The 19,691-nt window shown below is 38.5% G+C and overlaps 1 long non-coding RNA gene across 1 annotated transcript in view; it reads right to left on the bottom strand.

The window, feature by feature from the left end:
• Positions 1-19,691, bottom strand: part of LOC140103945 (uncharacterized) — a 72,062-nt gene that overhangs the window by 27,575 nt on the left and 24,796 nt on the right. The window contains exon 2 of the long non-coding RNA XR_011850214.1: positions 18,470-18,526. This is a non-coding gene — a long non-coding RNA (uncharacterized lncRNA). The remainder of the gene's footprint in view (positions 1-18,469; positions 18,527-19,691) is intronic.

Below are 19,691 nucleotides of genomic sequence, written 5' to 3'. Positions count from 1 at the left end.
TGCCCTAGGGCTAAAACAGATGATTGTCCATGCATAATGTAAGGAGTCCATTCTTCCTTGCTGTAATCATGATTATAGTTATTGACTGCTTCAAGGGAACCTGTCACCACATATATTCACATATACAGCCAGTGGCAGGTTCCCATATAGCCCTAGTAACTAAATGACATAATTCTTTTAGCTAAAAATTGTTACATTTATATCCCCATATATACAACTTTATAATTTTACCTTGTATCCAAGGATATCTATAGCGAGTCGAGGTGGGTGTGGTCTCCTTGTTCTGAATTGAGGAGGTCATCCCCATGTTTTCAACATGTAGCAGGTATGTCATGTGACTAGGGATGGGTCGTTCGCGAACGAGCCGGCACAAAAAGCAGGCTCTTTCGCCTGAACAAAGACAGTTGGCTCCCTTCAGTGAGCCGATAGCTCACTTAACCCTGCATTTAATCGGCTCACCACGCTCCCTTTAACCCGATAACCCGGGTTAAAAATGGAGTGGCTATGGGAGGACTGAATGGCCTGAGGCTCCCTATTATATATTTAATAGGGAGCCATTGATGAGCCAGAAGAACTGGCTCTTCTTAATGATTGGAGCCTAATGATCCAGCTCACTAATAAGAGCCGTAATTCCCATCAATATATGTGACCAGGGTGACATCATTGCAAGTCCTTTAGCCTCCTAAGATTACCATATTGTACACCATGCGCATATCCCAGCACATGAAGTCACAGCAGCCTGCATGGAAAGGATGAAAAGTGCATGCAGGCATGTTTTGATTTTATGTGGTCAGATATGTGCATGGTGTGCACTTTACGGATGTTAGGAGGCTAAAAAAATGTCACCTTGGTCACATTACATGAGACCATGCCCGCCAGCTCTCTCTAGATATCCCTTTATACCAGGGAAGTTTATAACTCTGATTTTATGGGGATGTGAAGGAAACTATTTTTGGCTATAAGAAGGGTGTCAGTTAGTTAATAGGGCTCTATGGGAACCTACCGCTAGCTGTATTTGTGATTGTGGTGACAGATTCCCTTTAACTTTATTTGGGAAGCACAAACTCCTTGCATAGTATATCACTATGATGTACAGTGATGTACAGAGACACGATCTCTACTCATTCCAGCACAGATAGAATTTTTCTTTACTCTTTACCATTTGATTCAAAATATATTCAGACCCTACTGACTATTGAAGATTGGCAAGTAAGAAATTGCTCCTTCATTCTTAGGCTATGTATAATAATAAGACTGACAATTCATCAAGGTTAAATTGTGTATACATTGTTATGAATTCAGAATCTTAACAGGCTTTAGGGTTTCCAGAATCCAGAATCTTTCTATGTTTGGGGTTTTCAGCGAGTCAGAGTAGGAAAGAAAAAACACATACTTAACCCCCTCTGGAAGTATTTGTGGAAAATCCCTCTAAGGAAAAAATAATATCACACTGTTTATCAAGGACTTAAAGGGGTTTTGGTGTAACATAAAAAAATGCGATTCTTCCCATCTAGACTATTAATGACATATCCACATGATGTCATTACTATAAATGACACATCATAGGCCCTGTCACATGTGCATTCCCTACTGCCCTTCCTATAATTTTTTTTTTACTTAATATGTAATGGTTTTCGTAACAAATTCAGTACAAATATGATATTCAATACAATAACAATGTGGTATAAATACAAAGCAAATCTGCCGTACCATCATAGATAATTTTGCCTATTTTTGTTTTTTCGCTTCCTCCTTCCAAGAACTATAACTAATTTCTCTGCTGATGTAACTGTTTAAAAGAAACTTACCATCAGACCTAACCAGGTAGATCCCATGGTATTTTTCTGCCATAACATCCATCCCCATTGTTTTTTTTAGTTAACCCCTTAGATCAGTTATCTTAATGCAAATTAGCGCCTGAGGCTACTGGGGTGTGGAGTAGCCAGGCTTTGGAGTGGGTGTACAGGCTACCTCTCGCCCCAATAGAATAGAAACTAATAAGTGGATTGAAAATAGATACCAAGTTTGTGTTCAGGTGAATAAGTAGAATAACTGCCTGAAATAGAACACTTAAAAAATTAAACTTTATTCGATATTCATAAAATGCGGCCACTCTTCAGCCAAATAAATAGTCAAATCAGGCTTCCAGTGTGTATGGGGGATATGAGACCAGTAGGATCCCACTAAATCACGGTATCACCCCCTCACTGGACTAAAGTGCTGATGTGCATGGTGTTCTGTTCATAGTGTGTGCAACGATCGGCGATATTTAGTTGTAAGCAATTCAACAGGTTCTCGCCCTAATACCTTGATCGGCACTACACTCTAGGATGAGAACAGAAACATGACCAGGTGATGGTTTAAATCATATTGTGGACCATTAACCTGTCTATTCTGCCTAATATACCCTATGCCTGACGCGTTTCTGCAGCCCCTCTAGTATGGAACTGTGTCATCAGAGGCATATGGATGCATAGAAGGTGTATTATTCAGTGCGGGCGCACATCACATATTTTTTGTGTGCACCCGCCGGCAGAGTCTCGGCACTGATAGATGCCATGCGCGCGCCAGTGCACGCGCGGGGTATAAGCAAAACGCCCCGCCCACCCAGAGGCACGGCAGCCAATCACCACCCAAGACCGCCGGCCAATAGGAATTGAGTGGGCGTTCTGAAGAGAGAGGGCTCATACCTAGTCAGCCAATAGCGCTGTTCCCAGGCTCAGGATTGCAGCATCAGGTGAATGAAGTGTCATCACCAGTCTGTCAAAGCAAGGACCAGTATCAATACAGACAGTGTCGCTAATGTTAGAACCTTGTTATTTATGTTGAATGGACACCACTCTGTATACTGTCCTGATTTCCTTATTTGGATTACTGTTAACCAGGGGATTGTAACCTGTGTCGATGCTGCCTACCAGCTCCTCTTCAGAGGTCTTACCCTAGTCCCTGCGCACACTCGTCCACCCCGCATTCAAGGCCAGGCTGTTCTGACTAGATAAGCTCTGAAGCCATAGCTTCTGCACATGCCCAGATCTCTGGCTTCACGACGAGTGTGCACAGGGGCCAGAGGAAGCGAGCTGAAGAGGAGTTGGTAGGAAGCATAGACACAGACTACTGGAGCATGTAGTGGCCCGTACCCCCACTCCACAGAGTTGTGCCTCTGGCGCTAATTTGCATAATGATGAAGATTATTAATCTAAGAGGTTAGACTTTATTAAATAATTAACTAAAAATAATAGGGATTGATGTTATGGCAGAAACCTTTCATGGGATTTACCTAATAAGGTAGATCCTTGATAATAGGTTTCCTTTATATGTTTGTATTTTGAGAGTTTTCATGGAGAGTAGATAAAAAAGGATTTTTGGGGGTTTTACTGTGTGCATACGCTTTGGATTGATACAATTACAACATACTTTTATAGAGTTCATTTAAATGTTTTACAAATTTTTCAACATAAAACACTCTTGTGATTCTATATTTCAGGATCCTAAGCCTTTTTCTCTTTTTTATTTTGACATACCTGTACCTTATATTGTAATAAATGAACTGTAGTTTCCATTTTGATACCAAATTTTTATCACTATTGCATTTTTGCCAGGGAATGACATTTTTATGACTTTTTAAAACTGTTTCCATTACCACATTAAGTGATGATAAAAATGTAAAACATTTTAAAGAATTGAAAAAAATCTGTTCAGGTCTGGGTTTGGGTACCAAACCCCATTCACCGCTAATGCTTGGGTGTCAACTATTCAAATGCATCTGGCAAAGGCATTTAAATATATGTAATGCAAGCATACCAGCACTAACATGCCAGCAGTACTATGCAGGAGCGACAATCCACCCAAAATTGCCAGCTCCCTGCACTGCAAGCATACCAGAGGCATAGATTTACATGCTTGAAAATAGAAGGATCACAGGCAGCTTCACATCTTCTGATCCAAAAAATCTTTATTCTTGTGGCAACATCAGACAGAAACTCAAACGCCGGTGTCAAAAGGTGACAGACTGTTTTGCGTGCATAGTGCTTCTGCTGGTAACTTTTTCAAAAGCATTTTACTCTATACCAACACCAAGAGATGGTCCGTATCAAAATGTTGGCGCCCTGCGTCACTACTATCCTAGTGCTCATGTTGTATTGTATGGAATTCCAATGCCTGTTGAATTCAAAGAGTTAATGCCCACAATCAGTTCTAGAACCATTAGCATCGTTGCTGGCGGGGGTTGATCTGAGGCTGGATCCGACCCTGAACGTCTAATTAAGTTCAGGGTCAAGTGCGGGGGACTTGAACCAGCAAAGTTTGTTACAAACCCAAGTCCGCTCAAAACTCGGACCACATTTTAAGACCCTATTTTTTTATTATTATTGAGTCATGTGAGGGATTTTTTTGCATAGCAGACAATAGCATACTTTTAGATTGTTATTGTTTTTTTTACCAGTCCATATGTATTTATAGGCATAATGGGAATGTAAGTCAATTATTACCTCTAAATTGAACTCTACACATAAAGTATAGTATGACAATAATTTCTGCAATGGCATATGGCATTGCTTTACACTGACTAAAGTCTTTCTTTCTACAGTTGTTCTAATTTCAGACATATCACCCATCAGCTTGTCATGCAATTTTTTAGGATCTTGTCTTATCATGTTGATAATGCGCAAGGATTTCTGAGTGCAATGTCATCACATTGCGTGTGTTGTGATGTCTTTGCTTGCAGTGTGACAACACAGAACATGAATGAAATTGCCCAGTGTCAGATGACAAAGTGACACATGCGTGGAGCTCAGACATCATAGCGGAAGCATACTCAATACCTTTGCTGTATGATATGGATTGTAAGATTATTGTGCTTGTTTATTGATATCCCTGCCGGGGTTTCCACCTTTTCACCTTTAAGAGGGAATGAATTAAGACTGGCGCTAACTCCACCAGTCTGAATATTTCCACTGCTGGAGTTATTCCGCTTAGTAAATCCAGAGTTCAGTACATGTGTCGGAAAGGAGAAGGCTATAGTAAAAATGGCGGGCTGGAGTGCTCACTCCCACACCCATCCTGCTTGAAAAAAGTGGCAGGGCGGAAAACAGTCTATTGTTCTGTAATATGGTTGATCATCTCCAGAGAGAAGGGTTTATTTACAGAGAAGGACCGTTGGAAACAGTTTTATGGGTGTCATTTAGTAGGAAGTGGAAATGTTGTTATTATACTAAATAGTGCTTTGTGGCATTGTGGGCTTGTGACAACATAAAAAAACACTACCGGTACTTAATCGTTAAAATAAACAGATCTTTATTTCATGGCCCAGCATGTTGGCATTATCTTTAAGAAAATAAACTTAAATTAAAATACAAATGAGTTGATTAAAATCATAAAGAAGGAGAGGTCAGTAACTTATAAAAATATCAATGTTTTAGGGCACCCTAAAGGGCTTTATACCTATTTCCATGACAATTTGAGCACCTCTTATTTATCTGAAGTTCAAAAATTCTGATCCAATTTGGTGCAGGAAAATCTGAAGATTTGTACCAAATCTATGAATTTACAAATAGATTTGGGCATCTCTAATTCTGATACCCAGTTATTTGTTCAATATTGTGTTTTGCATACAGTCAGGACAGGGTGTGTTAGAGAGTCACCATTCAGAGACTCTCAGTATAGACTGTGAGCTGAAGTAACTTGGACACAGCTTGCTTAGGATGGACCTTATATGGTGGATAATATCATTATGCTACGGTGGGACCCCCACTAATCACCTATATGTTTAATAAAATTGATTGCTCAACTTCAACAGCTGTGTTATATTTGGCAACCCATATAATATGCTGGTATAATAAAAGGGGTTTATTATTAATTATTATTATGATTTTATTTATTAATTTTTATTTTTATTAAATATTAATGAATAGTGATGAGTGGAACCAAACCACAATATTCCTTGACAAATATTGCAGGTTTAGGTCCCCGGAAACTAACATGGACTTCAACAACATCACAGGGGAAAAAAATTGTGTATTTCAAAAATTATTTTAAATACAAGTTATTTTTTACATAAAAAATATAAATGATTTTTGATATAAGTCCACAAACAACAGACACATTTAAAGTACATGTATACATAGCATTAAAACCTGAATATGTCCCATAAAATAATAACACATGGAAAACAATATGCAGCAATTCACGACAGAATACAAACGAATAACACAACAATAAATGCACAGGGGGGTATTTATCAGGGCTTCTGCCCCCTCCCAGTGACATAGAAGCCCTGAAATAACTACAAATGCTAGCTAAAAAAACCCTGTGTACTTGCACTTAAAATTAGAATTATTTGCTGTGCAGGCCCCCGCCAGATGCATCAATAGGCCGGAGCATCTTGATGTTTCCGGCTGCTCCGGAACAGCGGCTTTCATACACCGGCGTGTGATAAACAACACCCCCCGAGTATCTTCACAAAATAGCACTATATGTAAATTATTAACAAATTGTAGATATACAGACCAATATAGTAAAGCTACCTCGGTGTAGGGGGCCTCACAAAAACTCTTTGCTGCTAGTGTTTTTTCTGTGGCATGTAAAGGATAAAACCCATGAATGATGCCAGCACCAATCACTGGTGTTAATAGGCATACCCATTTTAAAAGCCGCTGGCGAGTCTGTCAGCTGATTTTTAAGGGTTCAGCCAAACCCACCAGACCCCCTGTTCATTACTATCGATGACCTACCCTAAGACAAAACATCTATTGTTGTATTTTGTAAATATTTCCAAGTAACATCTATACAAAACACCAAGATTTATGACCTTCTGAAGTTTGTCCTTTTTCCAAAAAGTAAAAAAAAAAAAAACAAGTGGCCATTTCCAGTATACTAAAGTGAAATTCTCAAATAATTGGGTAAGACTGGATAAAATATTAGAATTTCCAAGAAGAAACAAATAAAGTCAATAACCTTCATCTAATAGACTGCTTACCTGCAGTGTAGACATGTTGTGAGATCTATCTAGTATAGTGCGTAGTATTCACAAGCTAGAACATTCTAACTATACTGCCGAATCACAGAGACTCAGTCAAGAGACAGTGAAGGAGTCCTAATATGTGTCTGTGGGGAATGGACAGACGCAATTATATCTTTATTTTTGATCATTTAATTGCATTTTACTCAACCTTTTCATTTCAATTCTCCACTTAAATTTCTTCCTTAAATGAGCGCATTACTCCTTTGTTCCTATTCGATAACAGATTTCCTTTCTGTGTGTTGTCTCGCAGTATTTGTGTAATGCATTTTGAAAGAGAGAAACAAAAACATACATTTAGCTTGTAGCGCATAATGTAATCTCCTTGAAAGTAGACTATTGAAATACAGGATAAAAAAAAATCTCAAATCAAACTTAATTCCCTTTCTTTTGTTCTCTGGCATATCAAAAAGACAACCGAAACAAAACAAGTCATTACAAATCTATCAATGATATCTGTAATTTTCTGAAACAATTATTGAGCAAATCTAGTTATATTTTGCCTAGATTTATGCTTCAAATAAACAGATTTGGGTTAGTCAATTAGTTTTTAAAATAAATAGTATATATTGATACACAGAGAGGGATACAAACACACATACTGTAACTGGCAGAGGTAGCTGAAGTAGAGTATAAGCCTAGGGTGGGAAAGACATTGGTCACAGCCTCCCCAGTATATAGACAGTAATCCCCTAGTAGTATATAGCCAGCCAGCCCCCTGTAGTATATAGACAGTAAGCCCCGAGAAGTATATAGCCAGCCAGCCTCCAGTAGTATATAGCTAGCCAGGCCCCAGTAGTATATAGCCAGCCATCCCCCAGTAGTATATAGCCATCTGTCCCCCAGTAGTATATAGCCAGCCCCCTGTAGTATATAGCCAGCCCCCTGTAGTATATAGCCAGTTCCCTGTAGTATATAGACAGCCCCCTGCAGTATATAGCCAGCTCCCTGTAGTATATGGCTAGCATTTGTAGTATTTAGCCAGCCCCCCCTGTAGTATATAGCCAGCCAGTCCCCAGCTATTATAGCACACTGACCTGTCGCTGACATAGAGCTGGTGCCGGCTCACATAAAGTAAGAAGACGACCTGCCTGGGGTGTCGGAAAGGTGAGTACTCACTTTCTTTTTTTTTATACACCCGAGCAAAAGTCGAGTAGAGAATTTTCAGCACAAAATTTTGTTGAAAAACTTGGCTTATACTCGAGTATATACCGTAAACATTTTAAAATTAATGTTAGTAAATTTGAAATAGGGAAAACATTTCAATCCCAAACCCCCTGCGGTAAAAATAATAGTCAAAAACATATGAATAAGTAGATAACATCTATATCTGCTTATAATGGCAGATGTCAAGTGGTAGGATATATTAAGTATTTAGTGAAGACTAAGTTCATCTCCTGGAAGTTAAAGTAAGATGGACAAGGATCCGATAAAATTAGCTGGATAAATAGTTTGGTGAGAGCATCTCTAGAGAAAATGTGCAATTACATTGTGTAGTATATTTAATTAAAAGATTGTTGTCAGTATTATTATGAGTTTGTCGTCACCTTCGAGTTGTGAGTGTGGTGAGCTTACCGGAGGTAAAGTTAGGACCAGGATGTATTATCGAAGGAGCGTGAGCTTTCATAGGCAGGTTACTTCTATCTTAATATTGGATAAGCCAATTTACCCCTTTATGGTGGGAGTATAAGCAATGGTCACTGTTAGCACAATAACTATAAGTTTGAGTTCTTGAAACCAGATTAATCAAATGTCAATTCCTGTTTGATGACAACTGGCTGGAGCAGGAGGTTCTCTGTTGTGCCCTTTTGTTTTGGCACTGCCACCATTGGCTAAGTCAGTCTCCAATGGAAGAGGAGCAGATCAACAGGAGATGATCCCATGTGTTCTCTGCAAGATTTCTACAAGACTGTTTGTGTCATATAGAAATACAATGACTTCCATTTATCATTCAGTTCTGGATTCAGTGATCCTATCAAGCAATTATAAAGTGGAAAGGTTAAAAAAAACTACAACACATCCAGAGGAGAGTCTATGTAGTAGAAAGAAATAAACAGGGCCATTAAACAAATGTGAAAATTAGAGGGAGGGCTCTTCGATGTAATCTATATCACGAGAATATATGCAATCATTGTAGTCTTTCGGCAGATGTTGCTTGTGATATTTATTGTTTTTTGTGTATTTGTAAACAAATCGCATCAATTAGAAAAACTCCGTTTGGCTTCCGAGACATCTGGCAAAAATGAATTTATTCAAGTGAATTCAAAACAGAAAGAAAAGAACCTTGAATCATATAATTGTATTTTGTTCTTGTTCTGTAGAAGCAGGATGCATTAGAGAGCCTTGCTAAGCTACATTCATTACATTCCAACATATACTTCAGTCTCCACTATTCCTTATGCTCCCTTTGTTAGTAAGACTGTATTTTAATTTACGTCGAAAACCACAATAACATCACGGAATTTTGATTAACACATTTCTGATCTTTTCTTTTTTTCCATTATTAGAAAAATGTACATCTGTTTTGCTGTTCAATTTACAATACAATAAATATCTATAATGTAGCTAGTCCATAAGGCTTTGTGTGATTGCAACGAAAGAACATTTTAATGGAGTCTATTCAGAGCTCCTGATGTTAGGAAATGACTGCATTCAAAGTTGGAATCCATAAGGTTTTCAAAGCTGAACCTTTAAGGTAAAATATGTATTGAAGTTAAAGTTCTCACAATTCTTGGTGTATTTGTAACATCTTAGTGTACTTCACCATAATGTAATAGTGTGAATAGACCCTTACTAATGGATTAACAATGAATCACAGTTGGGGTCGGGAAGGAATTTCTCCATACTTTGAGTCAATTGTCAGCAGCCTTAGAGGTATTTATATTCCTTCTTCTTGATAAATACGGTATGATTTATAGGTTAGACTTGATGTTTTTTCTCTGATACTGTTGGCACTGCTACCTGGTGATGCTGGAGCTTTCAGGGATCTAGTCCAAGCCAAGAACCAGGACCACAGACCAAGGCCAAGGATCAAAAAGTAAAAGCTCAGGGACAAGGGCCAGTCTGCAGGCTACTACCGGTATAGTAGTCCCCCAGAATAAATTTTACTTGTTGATTCTAGGAACTCCAGTATGAAATTGAAGTAGAATACTTTAGAGTAGGTATATTTAAAGGAAACCTACCATTTGATTTGCATGCAAACATACATTGCGAATGCTGTAGCTACACTGATGCAGGATCATATCTTGGTTAATCCCTGTGCTGAGTGGTTTTGCTGATAAAACAGATATCACATTATGATAATGAAAGTTTCAAATATACAGACCTTCTTTGGGCTGGATTTGTTTAAATTACAGTAATTGAATGCTACTTAATGCAGATAATGTGGATTTTGTATAGTCTAAAATCTGTAGTGTCATCCTGGAGATCCACAGAAAAAATATCAGAAATGTCCAATTTTCTTTCAAGTTCTGAAAGCTCCCATTGATGAAAAAGTGGATATTTATTTGTTTGTTTTGTTTTAGATTAAGTTAAATTGCTTTCTTGCACTGTGATACGCTGAGGATTATAGATTTTTTTTGCACTTTTTGGTTTTTTTTTCTGCTTTTTCAGCAGCGCAAAACAAAATATTCAAATATATTTATTGTCAGGTTCAGGGGTTGTGGATCCTCTGGACCACTGCAGACAAGGACACAAGCCATCTGGGACCGGAGTCTAAGTGGTACCCGGTTTTCACCAGAGCCCGCCGCAAAGCAGGTCGGACTAGCTGCGGCGTGGTACCACCAGGTTATTCTACAGGCGTGGCTGCCAAGGTCGAAAAAGCAGACAATCTCGTGGTCAGATCCAGGCACAAGGTCAGAGATGCAATGTCAGAGTCCAATCCGGGGTCAGCAACGGGAGGTCCAAGCAGATGGGTACGGGAACACGAGCACATAGGACACAGCAGCACGGAGGAACACTGGTAACATAGGAGCACGGAGGGACTCGGGTAGCACAGGAACGCAGGAGACACTGGAACACAGGAGACACTGGAACACAGGAGACACTGGAACGCAGGGTAATCGCTATGGAGCTTTCTCTGAGGCTGTGAGGCACAAAGATATGGCAAAGCAGGAAGGAAGGTGCTGAACATTTAAAGGGGATGTGTTTAACCAGCACATCAATCAGCAGTGCGTAGGCCCTTTAAATCTCCAGAAGACGCAGCACGTGCGCCCTAGGAGATGTGGACACATCTCCTCAGTGCTGGGCCGAGGATCCGGAACAGGGAGAGGTGAGTGGAGCTGGCGCTGCGCCTTCGAGCCCCGGGGAGTGGGACTACCCGCTCAATGGGGGTCATTTATCTGATCTTTATTTGTCTTGTCTGGTTTTTGCATCTGCTTCTTTGGTAATTTATCAATCTAACTTTTTCCTTGTGTTAAAGGTTTTTTAGATCTCTTTTTGAGATTTTTTTTTACAAATGTCTCAAAAATGTTGCACAAATATCTCAAGTCACTTCTTCCCATTTTCTAAGTTTTGATTAAGTCTGTTGCAAATTCTGGTGGACATTTCAAAATGGCCCCAAAAAGGAGAAAAAATTGCAATGCGCCAGAAAATGTCTCAAAAAAGACTAAAAAACAGGAAGAAAAATAAAGATAAATGACCCCCTAATGTTTTAAAAAGACATGTCTAAACTCTAACTAAATAATGTGAGTCAAGGAGCCCTTGAGCTTAAATTAAAAAGCAAATATAAAGCTTATAAATCTAGTTTCTGATTTAGGACTCGTCTTTTATAAATCCTATTTTAAAATCCCGCTATCACCATCAGCTAATGAGATCCTTTCTAATATACATCTGAAAACATGTTCCAGCTGTATCATTCAAAATACTGGGTCACTCAGCAACAGAACTGTTCTTTCTCCAATCTTTTACAAAATATGCTGATTCCCTAAATTTTCAAGAGAAGGGACTTGTGTTGTGTCCATTTTCTTTAAAAAGTTTACTAAAAACTTCACAACTTAGTCTAACATAGCAATCTCAGGCCTTCGGATCTTGTACTTAAAACATTCCTCTATTCCTAAATTTGTAATCATTTTCAACATATCATTTATTACTACCTAATTTACGATATATTTATAGCAGAACCCCCCCCCTCCTCCACAAAGCCCCGAGGAGGGAGTAAAGTAGTAACTACATAAAGCTAAAGAATCAGATGTCTGCTGGGCAAATTGACAGAACTCATTAATCTTGGATGCAGCATGCTATAGAGCCTGTCCTGTGCTGCACCTGCTCGGGACCAATGTAATTACATGATGGCACTATTAATACTGGAGAGCCGGAGTGAGGATAGGGTTATCTTCTCTTTTTAGTAATTGATTGCTCGCTGATTAGTGGACGACATTTTTCTTGCAGTATAATTGCCTTTGTGTTACAGAAGCCTCCATGACCTGGAGCCATGTCCATGTTTTCGGGGGCTTTGACGATTGTGCAGCAGATTTTTTTTTTCTTTTTGAAGTAATGAGATAGAACTCAATCACTACACGTTCACTCAGCCGGAGTGGAATATATTTAAATCATTTTCTGAGTACTTGCAATTATATATTCCGTGGTTTGTTTTTGCTGCTGTCAAGCATCCTCCATATTTAAATGTTCCATTTCAGAGCAAAAACATTTGAATGAATGATCACATTAGTTGTACAAGGGGAATATCAGAGTGTGTAAATATAGGATGGGAGGCTGATTACATCATTTCGGTCTCATCACCATCACCATTCTTGCATTTGGAGGGCTGCCAGCCATGTTCTATTCAGCCAATCATGTAATTCCCTTCTACACCATTGAGAAGAATGTTTATTTTACTATAACGGTTGTCTCATGCTGTGAAACGCAAGATTCAATTGTACGGAGGCTATTAAAACTCTTTAGCATATAATTTGTTAATAGACATAACATATTCTAATATAGTCAAAATTTTGAACTAAACATGTTGGAAATGGGAGAATTTGGGGATTACCATTGAATTTATTTTGCTAGGAATTTAACTTTCATTTGGCTATTCTTTAGGTAATAACTATGCAAATAAGCTCTCCTACCGGAGTAGGAAACTGTCTCATAAAAGCAATTTTTGGTTGAGATGGTTGTCTGGATTGGATTATATGAGATTGTTCTATTACTTATGCTGGAGAGAAAATTGCAAACTAAGACTTTTTATTATTAGCGGAAAGAGTAGCTTAAAGAGATTGGCCACTTTTCCTTATGTTTAGATGATCTACCAATATATGTCTATTTGAAGCTCCTGATATGTAAAGTGAAGCCTTCTTTCTTACCTCATCATCCAGACATTCCTGACCATAAAATGGCTGCAGATGGAGAATGTCATGTGATCTCCAACTGTCCATGAACAATTGCCCTGCCTGGACCTTGTTTTTATATTTATGAATACAATACTAAGATCCTGACAGGGTGATTGTTCATGGACAGATAGAGATCACATGACCCTCCATCTTCCACCATTTTATGGTCAGGTATGTCTGGCTGATGAGGAGGTTTCACTTTACATAATGAAGAAAGTGGTGCAGAACTTTTAATAGATGTATATTGGTAAAATTAACTCATATATTGTCCCAACAGACATTGCAAAGGTAAATTTGCCAACCCCTTTAAGTATGCTAGTTTTACCTAATATGTGATATATTATTAAATACAAATTAACATAATTGTATTAACAAAGGGATTGTCCTACATTATCATCCTATCACCTATCGATAAAATAGATGAAAGGTGTCTGATTACTGGAGGTCCCATCCATCATGACCTCATGCAGCCTTACCAGATAGTTACCACTGTTGATCACAGATGTGAAGGTGCCCCATCTCTGCTGTTCCAAAGTCTATGGAACTAAGTAGTATAGTCCTTCATTTAATTTTGCAATGTCGCTCTGTCTCATAGAGATTGAATGGAAATGTAGTACACTGAAAACTAAAAGCTGAAATATTGGTGGCCAATCTAGTCCTCCATCCCATTTCAGTTGTCGGATTTCCAGAGAACAATAATCATGAGTTTGGCTGAAAACAAAGATGCAGTTTGGTTTGAAATGTGTCGCCTATTTTGTAAAAATCCTTTCTCCCCTGTTTGATGCTGTACTATATCCCAAAAAACTTGAGTATGGATTTTAATGAAAAGATATAACATGACAGATGCTGGATTTCCCTTTATGCTATTCATATGCTATTTTTCATACCTTTGTTATACAGCTTTCTTTCATCCAGGGAGGACTTTGGTAAAATTATGGTTGCCATGTGTACCTTCTCATAGTCTTCCATTATAGTTTGAGCTTGATGGACCTGCGTCTTTTTCAAACTTTATCTACTGTGATACTTTTAGTAACCCCCAAACATCTGGATGACAAACAGTTGCAACACCTGTACACTTGCCATTGTATTGTATTAGGCGTCCTATAGAACTAAACTTGCATACTGCCTAACAGTTAAATTTCAGCAAATCCACCGAGAGTCTATTCGCAGCATGGAAATTTAAAAGCATCTTGAGCATTTATGTAATATTGACCTATGGTATCCTAAATTTTTGATACACACACACACCTCCATATCCCAAGATGTAATTTCAGCCAACATACTACTAATAACATATACTATCTAAATAATATACTTTTAAAAGTACAAATTCCCAAATAATATCACATGCTTTTCAGTGACTCCTGGGGTTCCCTGTTGTCCAGTTTGCTACCAACGAAAACCTGGTCTGTATTCAGTATCGGTAGATTTGTCATTCAAACTACCTCCCAACCAACCCTACAATTATCCACCAAAATATACTGGGTAGGGTCATTAACAATGCATCCAAAGACCAAATTGGTGTGTCTAAGGCAGGGGGAAACAGAAAAGCAGCAGCCTGGTGTTGGGAAAATCTCTTCTCATTATTCCTTTTGTTAAGGAAACATATCATACTGTGTCCTGGAGGGGGTCTACTTGTCATTACAGTAACTTTATAAATTTATTAAGAATCAGAATGAATATTCAAACTTGGAGAAGAAAAGTAAAAAGTTGCATAAAAATAATACCTAACCACCTAGAATATCAATACATAGCTAAAACTAGATGCCCTGTATTGTCACAACAGCCAAATAACTTGCATATAAGAATAAGACTGTGCCAGTAATTATGAAGACATGCATTAGGGTTCATTAAAGTGAACCTCTTAGTTCCAACAGTGCCACAGGATGGGGCTGATTCAGCAGTGGAGTAGTTAATTTGGGCACATTGTTCTGTAGTATGAATACTATATTACTTCCTTGCCATCAGTCAAGAGGATTAAATTTGATTGCAATGGACAAGTAAAATAGTCAGGTCCATTTTGGGGGGCATTAGCACATGATTGATTTCTAACATTGTTAACTTAGTAGAATGCAGGTGAACAGTGGGAGCTCCGTAAGGCTGATTAATAATATATGTCAGTGCTATGTACAGTCTTTTGAACCATTGAAGGTGTATTTCTCAGTTTTTTCTAAATATCTGTATTGGTGTTAACTTACCTTGATTTCCCAATGCAATTTTTACTGAACATGTTACCCTATTCCTGATAAGTCACTTTTAGTGAACAGTTTCCCGTTGAATACCAATTCGGGATAATTTTTTTCTTAGAATGCAGTTTGGGCCTTTCATATTTTATGTCACTTTTATGTCACTGGAAAGCAGTGAATAAGACGCCTTGCGCAAGAACGTTATGGGGACATATACCCAGTTGCACAATTTGCGGCCGGATATACGCCCCCAAAGATGCCTAAGGCAACCAGCTGATCGAGCATGTTCTATTTTACCCCGGCGCAAGGCTTCCCTATGGAGAGGGGAGGGGTAAGTAGCGCTCATCCCTCCGCCTCTCCAGCTGAACATGTGCTATATCCGGGTCTTGGCCCAGGTGTAGTATTAGTTACTTTTCCTCATTTCAGTGGGATATGTTCCTACACAATCTAATACTGCCTGATCTGATAACATATATGGGCAAAGGAGAAAAAGAAAGAATCCATCCACTTTACTGCGATTTAGCATAAAAACTCAAAATTTAGTTCACATCTCTGTTAAAAGGGTCTTCCAGAAATTACTATTCATTGGCTTCTCTGCCACTGCAATCGACTCTATGGGGGTTCGGAATATCTGTTTCCACAGTTCCCGACTACCTTGATGTTTTCCATGTTTTAAAATGTGGACAGGCTTTAGGCTTAGGACATAGAATGAAAAAAAGTTTTTTGAGGTAGATTTTTTTTCTACCTCAAAATTGTAGCCTGGTGATGATTTTGGAAACTTTGTAAATCCCTTAAATCTCCTCACCAGGAGACCCATTTGTAGGCACTCCCTCAGTCCCCACAGAGCATAGTACATACACTGCCAAAGTGTTTTTGTATAAAAAATAGGTTTTACAGAAAAAAAGATATGTTATATTGTACCTTTCATTAGCATCTGCTGTGTGACTAGGCAGTTGCCAATTGGGAGGGGCTGGAAAGGAGCACCCTTAGGAAACATGTGACCTTTTCAAATATATGAATAACTCCCCACACTCGGGATTGGTGTAGAGGAGCAGGGGGCGTCGCTAAGCCAAGTGATGGGTGTTTTCATATATTTGAAAAGGTCACATGGAGGAGCTGTTTCCCAAGGGTGGGGGGGGACTGCTCCTTTCCAGCCCCTCCCATTTGGCAACTGCCTAGTCACACAGCACATGCTAATGAAAGGTACAATATAACAAATCTTTTTTTCTGTAAAACCAATTTTTAATACAAAAACACTTTGGCAGTGTATGTACTATGCTCTGTGGGGACGGGGGGAGTGCTAAAAATGGGTCTCCTGGTGACAGGTTCCCTCTAAATATTGAAATGAAGTCCAATTTTAGTAGAAGTGAATCAGCATCATCCAATCCATGTGAACCCTGTTCCCTTTGAAAGGTCAAATAAAGTAATCTTCTTGAGATCGTGATACCTTTTAATGGCTAACTGAAATATAAAATGAAATATTAAATGTTACAAGCAAGCTTTCGGGAGAGCTGAGAGCCCTTCATCAGGCTCACCGCTAGATAAGCCAGCAACCAACAAGACATGCATTCTTTACCAAAGTGAACATGGATGTGTATGGTGGGATCACATTGAATGGCTCGTTAACCGGCTTTAGCTCTTCTACATGAATGCTACAGCATTAGTGCCGGAGAAGATGTAGATCTAAATAATCTATGAGTTGATGTCATTAGCACATACTTAAGGACCAGTGAACCAGGTAGAAGAAGTGATAAGTACAGTAACTGTGCTGATAATCCAGTATATTGCTACATTATCCTCTCATTAAAAGCATAACACTTTATTCAACATAAAAATGGATGCATCAACTATTTACAAAATTGGAGAATACCTTAAATATCATAGAGACACGACATTATGTATTTCCACATTTTAGAGTTCTAGGGATCTTAACTCAGATGCAATATTGCTTTTCTACCTTTGCTTTTGGTTAAGAAAAAAAAAACCCACAACCTTAGCAGACATTAATGTTGTGCAACATCCTCCACAAAGCCACGAGATTTATTCTTCTTTTTACTTACTCCGCTCAAAGTGCTCACTGCATGGAACAACATAAATAAATGGTACAGCGGCCATTATATATACTAAGCTCTAAGATCTGCTCACAGTAGCTGTTATCGGCACTACATCAAAGCATTACGCTTTAAAATAGAATAGATACTGGATTCCAAGACATATCACTTAGTTTTCTAATGTATTTGTACTTTGTGTTTCTTACAGAGCTAATGCAATTCGGAGCATAGGCCAACTGAACCATTACAGGACATACATTTTCCAATATACATACTAACTTGAGTAAACATTTCCAATCTGATTTAGAAAGGAAAATTAAGCTAGTTATTGATTTAGCTAATCTATATTTCTCTCTATCTGATGAATGAAAAATAAATGTAGAAACATTTTCAAATATGCTTAGCTACTGTACACCGAAAGATTTAGCATAATCATATTTCTAATGGAAATGCATGGAATAGTTGTAGGGCTATCTAATTGCCAGCTTGTCCTTTGATGTGATATCATCATTCATGGCTGGAACTTTCCTGCTGATGGAGCAGGTAATGAATGTTTTATCCATTATGTGATGTTTGTCATACATTGACAGACTAAAATTTTGGAGGCATGTAAAATGTTTTGCCTGGGCTTAGTAACAAACAGTACAAAGTTAGTTACATAGCTCGCTAGGTCGAAATTTGACTATGTTCCTATCAACACAGTCAAAACCGTGTCTAAGGTAATAAGTTCTTATAAAAAAAAGTGATGACTTATGTTAGAAACAGTAGAAAAATAACCCTCCTACGGGGCCAAAACAAACACTTTGTGGTGTTCGTTAAAAGACAACTCTTATTGTTGCTCAAGAATTATTATGTTCTTTGGCCGATGCTCCAACCTCCCATACTCACAATTCAGGTTGTATCAGTCAAATGAATAAGAATCTTGAATCTTTATCTCCACAATGTCTACAACATAAATCAGAATAATCAGTTAACATATTTAAATTATACCATCTTGAATGTATCTTAAATAAGATCTCATTATAGTTAGTACAAAATACATTTGATCATATAACCGAGTTTCCCCTTACTGGGGGAGTCCAGGAACTCTGAATAGTCTATAGAGATCCAACCTCTAAATTTAACTTTCTATATTAAGAATCTAAAACAGATTGAAGGGTTTGACTCTTTACTATTTGTACAAATAGAACTTCTGATGGTTCTTAAAAAAGATTTCAGTTTTGCATATGCCGGAAATTCTGATGAGGGGATATGAAACTTCTCTCTTTTAAGTTCAAATGGGCATAAACCCCCTTCTGACCAGATGTCTGCTAATGAGGTGACCCCCTTGTCTTTTCCAGCTGTTTACATTTAGATTAGTTATGCATGTGTTCAAAATGTATAGAAAAGGCGGACAAGGAGAGACCAGAGAGCGCTCATAGAGTAGTATTTTGTAGAAAGTAGACAAGTTTGGGTGAGGTGGTTAGAATAAGGCTCACTGGACAGAGTTGTGATAATACTATAGGTACAACACTAGTGGGAAACTTGAATGAAGTACCAATTTGGTGCTGCCCGTTGACAGGATCGTCAGAACGCAGTAGCCACACCTGTCTGGATCAAGTGCATTGGGTGATAGGGTAGTTGTCACTGCGATGCACACTGGTAGTCAAAAGTGATTCGGAGAGTTCTTCACAACACAACCGAGACACCAATAAACAGTTTTGTTGTGAAGAACTCTCCGAATCACTTTTGACTACCTGTGTGCATCGCAGTGACAACTACCCTATCACCCAATGTGTTCAAAATTGGCATTTTCATATCTGTTGGTTACAGTATTAGATGTTTTCTACTTCAATTATGTTTTTTTACAGAATCTAACCCGCACATTGATCATCACACTAGTGGTATCAAGGAATTGAGTGTGTTCCTTTGATTTGCATCTGCCAGTCCTGGAGGTTTGACAAGTACCTTGGATACTGCCTGACAGCTTGTAAAGAAAAAGAAGGTTCTTGGAGCTCAGCTTTGCATTGATTTCGAGTCCCAGTTTACTAATGGTTCATAAGGTCGATTACCATGTGTTCCAGCACACATGGGAATGCACAAGCAACCCTGTCTACACTATAGGTGTGGT

This window comes from Engystomops pustulosus, chromosome 10 (genome assembly GCF_040894005.1).
Source record: "Engystomops pustulosus chromosome 10, aEngPut4.maternal, whole genome shotgun sequence".
NCBI classification, from domain to species: domain Eukaryota; kingdom Metazoa; phylum Chordata; class Amphibia; order Anura; family Leptodactylidae; genus Engystomops; species Engystomops pustulosus.
Note: the sequence above shows the minus strand (reverse complement) of the source record. Positions and strands in the feature narration are given on the sequence as shown.